Source organism: Phyllostomus hastatus, unplaced genomic scaffold (assembly GCF_019186645.2).
Source record: "Phyllostomus hastatus isolate PE091 unplaced genomic scaffold, TTU_PhHast_1.1 phas_contig_38, whole genome shotgun sequence".
Classification (NCBI taxonomy): domain Eukaryota; kingdom Metazoa; phylum Chordata; class Mammalia; order Chiroptera; family Phyllostomidae; genus Phyllostomus; species Phyllostomus hastatus.
In genome coordinates this window covers 31,786,524-31,794,546 of record NW_025333869.1, presented here as the reverse complement: position 1 = coordinate 31,794,546, position 8,023 = coordinate 31,786,524, and positions in this window count along the sequence as shown.

Here is an 8,023-nt window from a genome sequence, read left to right as displayed (position 1 = left end):
TTTTGGGAGTGCTTGTATGGAAAATAAGTTTATGATTTAACAAATTCTGTTAGTTCGGATTCCTGTTAAAAGGTGGACAATTTTCCATAAAAACAAAAGCAAAAAAACCCCTAAAACACTGACTTTCTAGCAGGTTTTGATTAGCAGTTACATCTGGGATGTACTTGCTGTGAATAGTTCTTACTGATACTCAGAATTCAAAATTGCATAACTTCCTATTCTCAGATAAATAAAAGCACAGCCTGGTGTGTTTTAGTGGAAAGGAAACACCAGAGTTCCTTCCTTTGAACTTTGTAATTACTTGTAACATAAAAAAAAAGATCCAACATAATTTTGTGTTTTCTTTTGTCATGGAGGCTAGGTTCCTAAAACACCACAGTTTAACAATTTAGGTTATGTGGCTTCTTTATCTGCAAATAATCACAATTTCTGCTGTATCAGTTCCTTAGCATGGAGTTTGGGATTGAAAAGAGTCTGTGAGTTGATTGCTTGGCTGTTTCTCTTCTGGAAAACTCACAGTAAATTTATTTTCCATGTTTTGAAACATCACAAAATGGAAAGTACAAGTCATAAGGTTGTTCATAACAACAACAATGCTATCTTTTTAGAGGACACAATGGACGTTATCTATTGCTGCCTAGAAGTCACCCTAAAACTTAACATAATAATCATGTATTATCTTTCACAGTTTCTCTGCATTAGGAATTCTAGAGCAGTTTGGACAGGTGGTTCTGGCCTGGGGTTTCTCATGAGGTTGTAGTCAGATGTCAGCAGAAGCCTTGTAAAGGCTTAGCTGAGGCTTGAGTACGCACATTCAAGAGGGCTCACTCATATAGCTGGCAAGGTGGTGGTAACTGTTAGTGGGAAATCTCTGTTCTTTTTCACATGAGCTCTCCAAAGCCACTTGGTGTTCTCAAAATATGTCAGCTGGCTTCCCCCAGAGTGAGCAATCCAAGAGAACAAAGTGAAGCTGCAATCTCACTATGACCTAGCCTTAGAAGTCAACTCTTAATAATTACCATCACCCTTCAGCCCTGATTCAATGTGGAAGGAGGTTACACTAAGACATAAATAAAAGGAGGTGAGAATCATTGAGGGCCATCTTGGAGGAGTAGTCAGCTAATGTGTGAATTCCAGTCATTTAAATTATCATGAATCAAACATGCAGTGAGAGAAGTCTGACAGCTCTCTTCACCTTCCTCCAGGGCAAGAGAAATGCCGTGACAGCTAGGAGAGATTCAATATAAAAAATCCAAATCCTCCAGGACATTGACACAGCACTCAAAGCCTCAATCAGAGATGCGTCAGTGGTCCATCCGGTTGCCTCCTCCACCTTCTGAAACCATTTTCAGCCCTCAGAATCCCAAGTCAAGTATTAAATTTGTTGTGTTATTTACTTACGTATTTGAATTAACATTTATTTTTAAAGTATATATTTTTTCATTGATTTGAGAGAAAGAGAGAAACATTGAGTTGTTTTTTCACCCACCTGTACGGGGGTGATCTAGCTGCAACCTCAGTGTATTGGAACCACACTCTAATGAACTGAGTCACCCAGCCTGGGCAAGTCGTTGTGAAACTTACAGGCAAGTAGATACAGCCCTGGCTGAGTGGCTAAGTTGGTTGGAGCATCATCCCATACACCAAAAGGCTGTGGATTCGATTCCTGCTTGGGGCACATACCTACGTTGCATGAGGGTTTGTCCCTGGTCTGGGTGGGTACAGGAGGCAACCATCGATGTTTCTCTCTTTCTCTCTCAAAAATCAATAAACGTGAAAGAAAGACAAGAAAAAGGAAAGAAGGAAGGAAGAAAAGTAGGCACAGCCAGCAGTGGGAAAGATCGATTGTGGTGTCTACACTTCAGGCTCTCAGGCATGAGAAACTCTCCCTTCTCCGCTAATATCTCAACTCGCCCAGAGCCATAATGCATTACTACACCTTTTGTAAAAGGATTTGAGTGGGTGCTGAGAAGTCTAAACATATGACTCCACCACCAAATTCCAACTCTAATCTCCAGTTGGATGGCTAATAGGTATCTTCAATATATCATGTCTAAAATAGAATCCTTAATATACACCCCTGTAATACTCAAAGCCTGTTCTTCTCAATCTTGATAAATGTTACCCACCAACACCAACCAATCAGCAGCTCAAGTAAATGACTTAAATAATGTCTTGATTCCTATTTTCAACCCTTTAATATAATTCATTAGTACATTTTAGTAATTCTCCTCCAAAACCTATCTCAAATTCTTCCACTATTTTCCATCTCTACCACCATCACCACCACAACCCTAAACTAAGTCACTGCCATCTATTGAATGAAGCAAGAGTCTTAACAGGGTATCATTTTTTACTCTTAGAGTTCTCCCTTTCCATTTTCCATTCAACAAGCAGTGTGGGGTCCCAAGAAACCAGAAGACAGCCCCATGTCACTGAATCCCTGGGATGTGAGTATTAGAGAGAGACCACCTCTTTTCCCATTTTAACCAAAGAGGCCTCAAGGGAGCACCACCAACATCTACATCATCTTTTTCCTTGTACTCTCATTTAGACCTGAAAATGGGCATGTACACTCATTCTGTTTAGACAGGATCACTGTAATGCAAATCTGTAAGCTTAGAACATTGAGGCAGATTTACTCATAATTTACACTTTACAATATTCATCACAACTTTTTGTTGACCTACAGTTTACAGTATGTGGTAAGAAGACATGCATGGATAAAATTTGCAGGCCATCAACCTTTCAACAAGCCAACCTTAAACCCCAAGGTGATAGAAACCAGTGGTAGAATAAGGTTGAAGATGAGGGTGAGAATCAATCTATAGCACTTTAAGTAAAAAAAGAAAGGCAAGTTCTGAGTGTGTCTTGTATGACAAATAAAGAAACCCCATGAAAATGATGATAGATGTAGATCTTTAGTCAAACATAAATGGCCTGTTCCTTTTAAAATAGATTTAGGGCCATCTCAGTTTTTGCTTATTGTTCTTGGGGGGTACAATGCCAGAGGTTATCTTGACCAAGACAAAAGTCATATGAATCATGAAAAGCTCACCAAGTATGTTCACCTTACAGAGGAAATGACATATATAGTAACTGAGAGGGGAAACTAAAAGCTCCTGATGAAATACAAATTTCTCAGGCCTTATTTCACTATTTGGAGTTCAAAAAAGATATTGATGGTTGAATTATTTTTCCAGAGATTGTGTACACAATTAGAAATTATATTTTTTCTTATAACTAAAAATGAGAAATATTCTTTAAAAATGAAAAAGTCTGACATTAGGACCAGCTCTTTTGACTATACTCATAATGAAACTTTCATCAGGTGGAATAAATTTAAACTAAATTCACACTAAATGATTCATAAGATTGCCCTTACATTTTCCCCTCCAAATTTTGAATTTCCCGCCTTGAGCACTAAGAAAAGTCATTAAAGTTGTTACCAAAGATTAATCCAAATAAGAGTATGATTCAGGGTTGCTGAAAATACTTTTTTTTTCTGCTTGTGCTCTATCTGTGTTTATTCACTGTCCTAGGTAAAAATGTGTACTGTAGTGTACTTTTTAAATAGCCTTTAATTGTTCATGCAAATTCTACTATAATAAGATGAAGAAATGATTGTTTACCATAAGCTAGTAATGATGCCAACTCCCAAAGCTAAATCAACATCAGAGATTTTCAGTCCTAGTTTTAAACACTGTGAATATTATCTACAACTACATCCAGGTATATTATAGAATAAGATTCCCCAAATATTTTGATTTCGCTTTAATCTTGGAGCCCTTTAAAACATTTGTGAAGAAAGTGAGAGTCTTCAATTCAAATAAATAGTAACATTATTTGAACCTGTCAATATATTAGGGCATCACAGAGCCGTGCAATGAAAGGGAAGAATCCCCATTTACTGCTCTTTGGCTTTAGTTGATAAAGTTGGGAAATCTAAAAGAAGGCCCAAAGAATAAGAAGGATAGGTTTCTTTCAGCCCCAGTTCTGTCACTTTCTCACTGGGTGTCCCATGTATATTACAAGACACTGACCACCTGTGAGGTTTATTTTGTCTTTTCAAAACAGAAAGAATGCTGCTGACCTCCCATAGATGCTTAGAAACTTAAGCAAGATAATGAATGTGACAGAACACTGTCCTGTTCAAATATAAGACATCTTAATCTCTTTATGTGAGGATGGATATTTGGAGATAGATGCTACCTATTAAATAAAATATAGCACTAGATTTTAAGAACAAATGCATAGTTGAAAACATCTTCTCAGTCTTTAATCTTTTTTTTTAAGATTTTTCTTATTTATTTTTAGAAAGAGGTTAAGGGAGGGAGTCAGAGGGGGAGAGAAATATCAAGGTGTGGTTGCCTCTCACATACCCCTTATTGGGGACCTGGCCCGCAACCCAGGCATGTGTCCTGACTGGGAATTGAACCTGTGACCCTTTGTTTCACAGACCTGCGCTCAATCTACTGAGCTGCACCAGCCAGAGCTCAAGTCTTTATATTCTAAGTCAAGCATTAATGAGTGAATGAACTCTTTGAAAAATTATAGAAGGAAAACATGATTCAAAAATTCAAGAAAAAGAAACATCTTAGGACAGATTAGAGAATATAATAAAATTTATATAATAAATGAGGGCAATTCATTGGACATTGAAATTGACTCTTTAAACAGAAATCAAAGAAGTGTCTGAGCATTCCATAAACTGGTACATCTTGGAATGTTTTAATAAATGAAAGGAAAACTGACAACCATGTGTTTTATATTGGCCTGGTTTTTAGGAGCTTTGGAATTATTTTTATATTTTGATTAGTACTTAGGATATGAGTGGGGTAGTCTTAAAACACCGTGAGTGCTTTCCTCACTTAATGCAGGTAGTGAATCACCTTGGCTTGATATAAATAGAGATCCTCATTACATGACTGGATGGCCACTGCTACCAGTTTTTGTTTTGCCTGATTGCTTTTGCTGTCTGTAGCTTTTGCTCTACCCCATCCAGCACCATGCCTATGCTAGGAATAAGTCATATCTTTTTGGATTGGTCCAAGCCAGGTTTTTACTTCTCCCACTCATGCTTTCCTCTCATTCCAGTACTCTTTCACACAGGCATGATATGTGTTTATAGGTGTGGTTGATGTTGACAGACAACCTAAACTGATGAAGATCATCAAAGTATCCATGTTCTGGCCTTGTATCTGCACAGACTATTGGTGAATAAATATACATTCTTATGTTTTAGGTTAAAATAAAAGGTTTAATGTATGTATCTTTTAAAACTGTGACCCTTTACTTTAAATGCATTTTTACTTTAAACTAAGCAACTACCAGTCCTGATTGTGTCAAAAAGAAGGCTGCCATGTGTTTCCCCAGAGGACAAATCCACACATCTCTATAAATCATAGAGACAGATAGGTGCTGGCTCAGTATAGATATGATCAGGACTGTCTAAAAATACTTTGTTAGTTGATAATCCTGCACTTGGGAGGTTTTCATCAGAGGTTGATAAATATTTGTTATGGGTGTTGACTCATCCACATACCCATTCACTGATCTAATCATAAAAATGTATTGAGCACCAATTGAACACTTAATATATACCTGATACAAAGGAGGATTTCATGGTGAGATCCACAAGGAGGTACAAACTTATGGAGCTTAGTCTAGAAGACTCAAGTTCGGATGGTGGAGGGAATGGATCAAAGAAGGGGCTGAACACAACAGCCTGATTTTCTACTCAGAGTGTGAAATTCTACCTGGGAGCTTGTTAGAAGTGTAGAATTTCATGTTCCACTTTAATAAAAATCTAAATTTAACAAGATCCCAGGGTGATCTTGTGTTTGAAAAACACTGTTCTAGGTTTCTTTCTAACCCTGAGATTGTCCTTCTGTAACAATAATGAAAGATCCTGGAAGAGTAAGTGACTTTATGAGGATTAGAGCCATAGGGTGACTTTCCAGTAGGGGACCCAATTTTCCAGATGTCACCTTAGTCTAGACCTAAGTTTCCAGATCAGTCTGGAAAACTTCAAATGTCTTTTTCCTAGCTTTCTCTATTGGCAGCTTCTGCTACATCTCCATTCCCCTTCACTAGGGCAGCGTGTACCTGACTTTGAGATTCCACAAACAGTCAAAGACTGAATGAAGCCAGCAAAAAAACTGATTTACACTTGAGTCATTCCAATGTCGATACCTCACTGATATTTCACACTAATTGTAGGAAACCTGGATTTTTCTTAGTAAAAAGTAAAATCAAATACATGCACGCACACACACTACACATACATCAGACTGTGTTAGTTTATGCTTAAACATGCCGTTCTCAAGCCTTGTGCCACTGCCTCTCTTGTCCTGCATGCTAGTCATCTGTCCCTTACTAGAGCTTTTCTCTGCATTAGGATCCTTGAATGTGTGGTTTTCTCTGCATAGATAACTCTATCCCTGTCTTTCAATGGGACTGACTCCTCGTCACTGAGGTCTCTGCTCAGGTGGCACATTCTCAGTGAGGATTTTCCTGATCACCTCATCTAAAACAGGTCCCTTTGTTACTCCCTCTCAGGTCCCATGATTATTTTCTTCATTATGCTTCTCTAATGATCTCTGTGATGTTATTAGATTTTGATGTGTTTATTGTCCCATTATCCCAGTTTTGAGGGCAAAGACCCTGTCTCATTTTCCATAGCACAGTGTCTCACTCATAGTAGTTCACAATAAATACCTGTTAAGTGAATTCTTGAATGTAGTAAAGTCATTTCTTTATTTGAAAGTTCCATTTGCCTCAGTGAAATTATAGCCAATTATTACCATTTGCAGAAAAGTTTCACAGACATGAAATAGAGTATTTTCAATCTTTGATTGTAAAAGTAAGGTAATTAAGGAAAAAATAAAGATGATACATTTTCTTTTGTAGGGCTAGAATGTCTGTTTTGTCAGCTGTAACCTTGACATTACTATACGTATGTTGTAGTGTAGTCTTTTCCATAAGTAAGATGACATCATTTTAGTACATTCCCCCCTTTTTAAACCTCTGACAGTGCTATTAATTAAACACAAAGCCTATAAAATAAGCCTAGTGTCACTTTGTCCTTTGATGGTTTCCTGATTGGAAAGTTCACCTTTGGCCCATGACCACATTCATTTGGCAGAAAGTCAGTTTATTTGATGGGTAAGGAGAACATCAACATGTCTCTTTTCTTGGTTAAATTAATTCCCCTCCCCAGAAATACAGTATGAATTGAACCAGCATGTCAAATAAACCTGCAGATACTGTTTCTTCTAATTCTCCAAATGCTACCTAGCTTACATGAGAAATAGAGAGGGTAACAATGGGGAGACTAGCAATACATCTAAGCTCAGTGAGTTGATCAGCCCGGTCCTTCACTTGGCTGGCAGAGCTCATCCTTTTCCCCTTTCTGTTCACTAAGTTATAGGTTTTTTGAGGATAAAAATATTGTCTTCTTGTTTTTGCAGTTATGCACACATCTCTGTTGACTGACTCATTTTTAGTATTATTAACAATACACTATAAAGTGGTTTGGACTTCACTGAAGAATGTTTCACATAGTACAAACTCAAATAGAAGTAAACATCATTTTGTTACTTAAAAAAAACTCCCACATGCTTCACCGAGCAACACTGAGTAGTGCATCATAGTTGCAACTGATATATTATTGAGTGCATACTATATGCTAGGCATTATTGTATATAATTCACATCTATTATCTTACTTAATACCCTATTATAGCATGTCAGCCACTTAAATGTATGTGGAAGAACTAATGTAGCAATGGGCCATCATAAAGACCTCTATTGTTTACTTGTTTTCCAGATTTAATGAGATATGGTTGACATATAACATTGTATAAGTTTAAAGTGTACAATGTGATGATTTGTTATTTGTTGTTGTTTTTTTTAATGACCCTTCCCCTCCACCCCCTTCTTATGCCCTCCCACCTCCCTTCTGGTTACTGTCAGTTTGTTCTTTATTTCAATGTCTCTGGTTATATTTTTGCTTGTTTGTT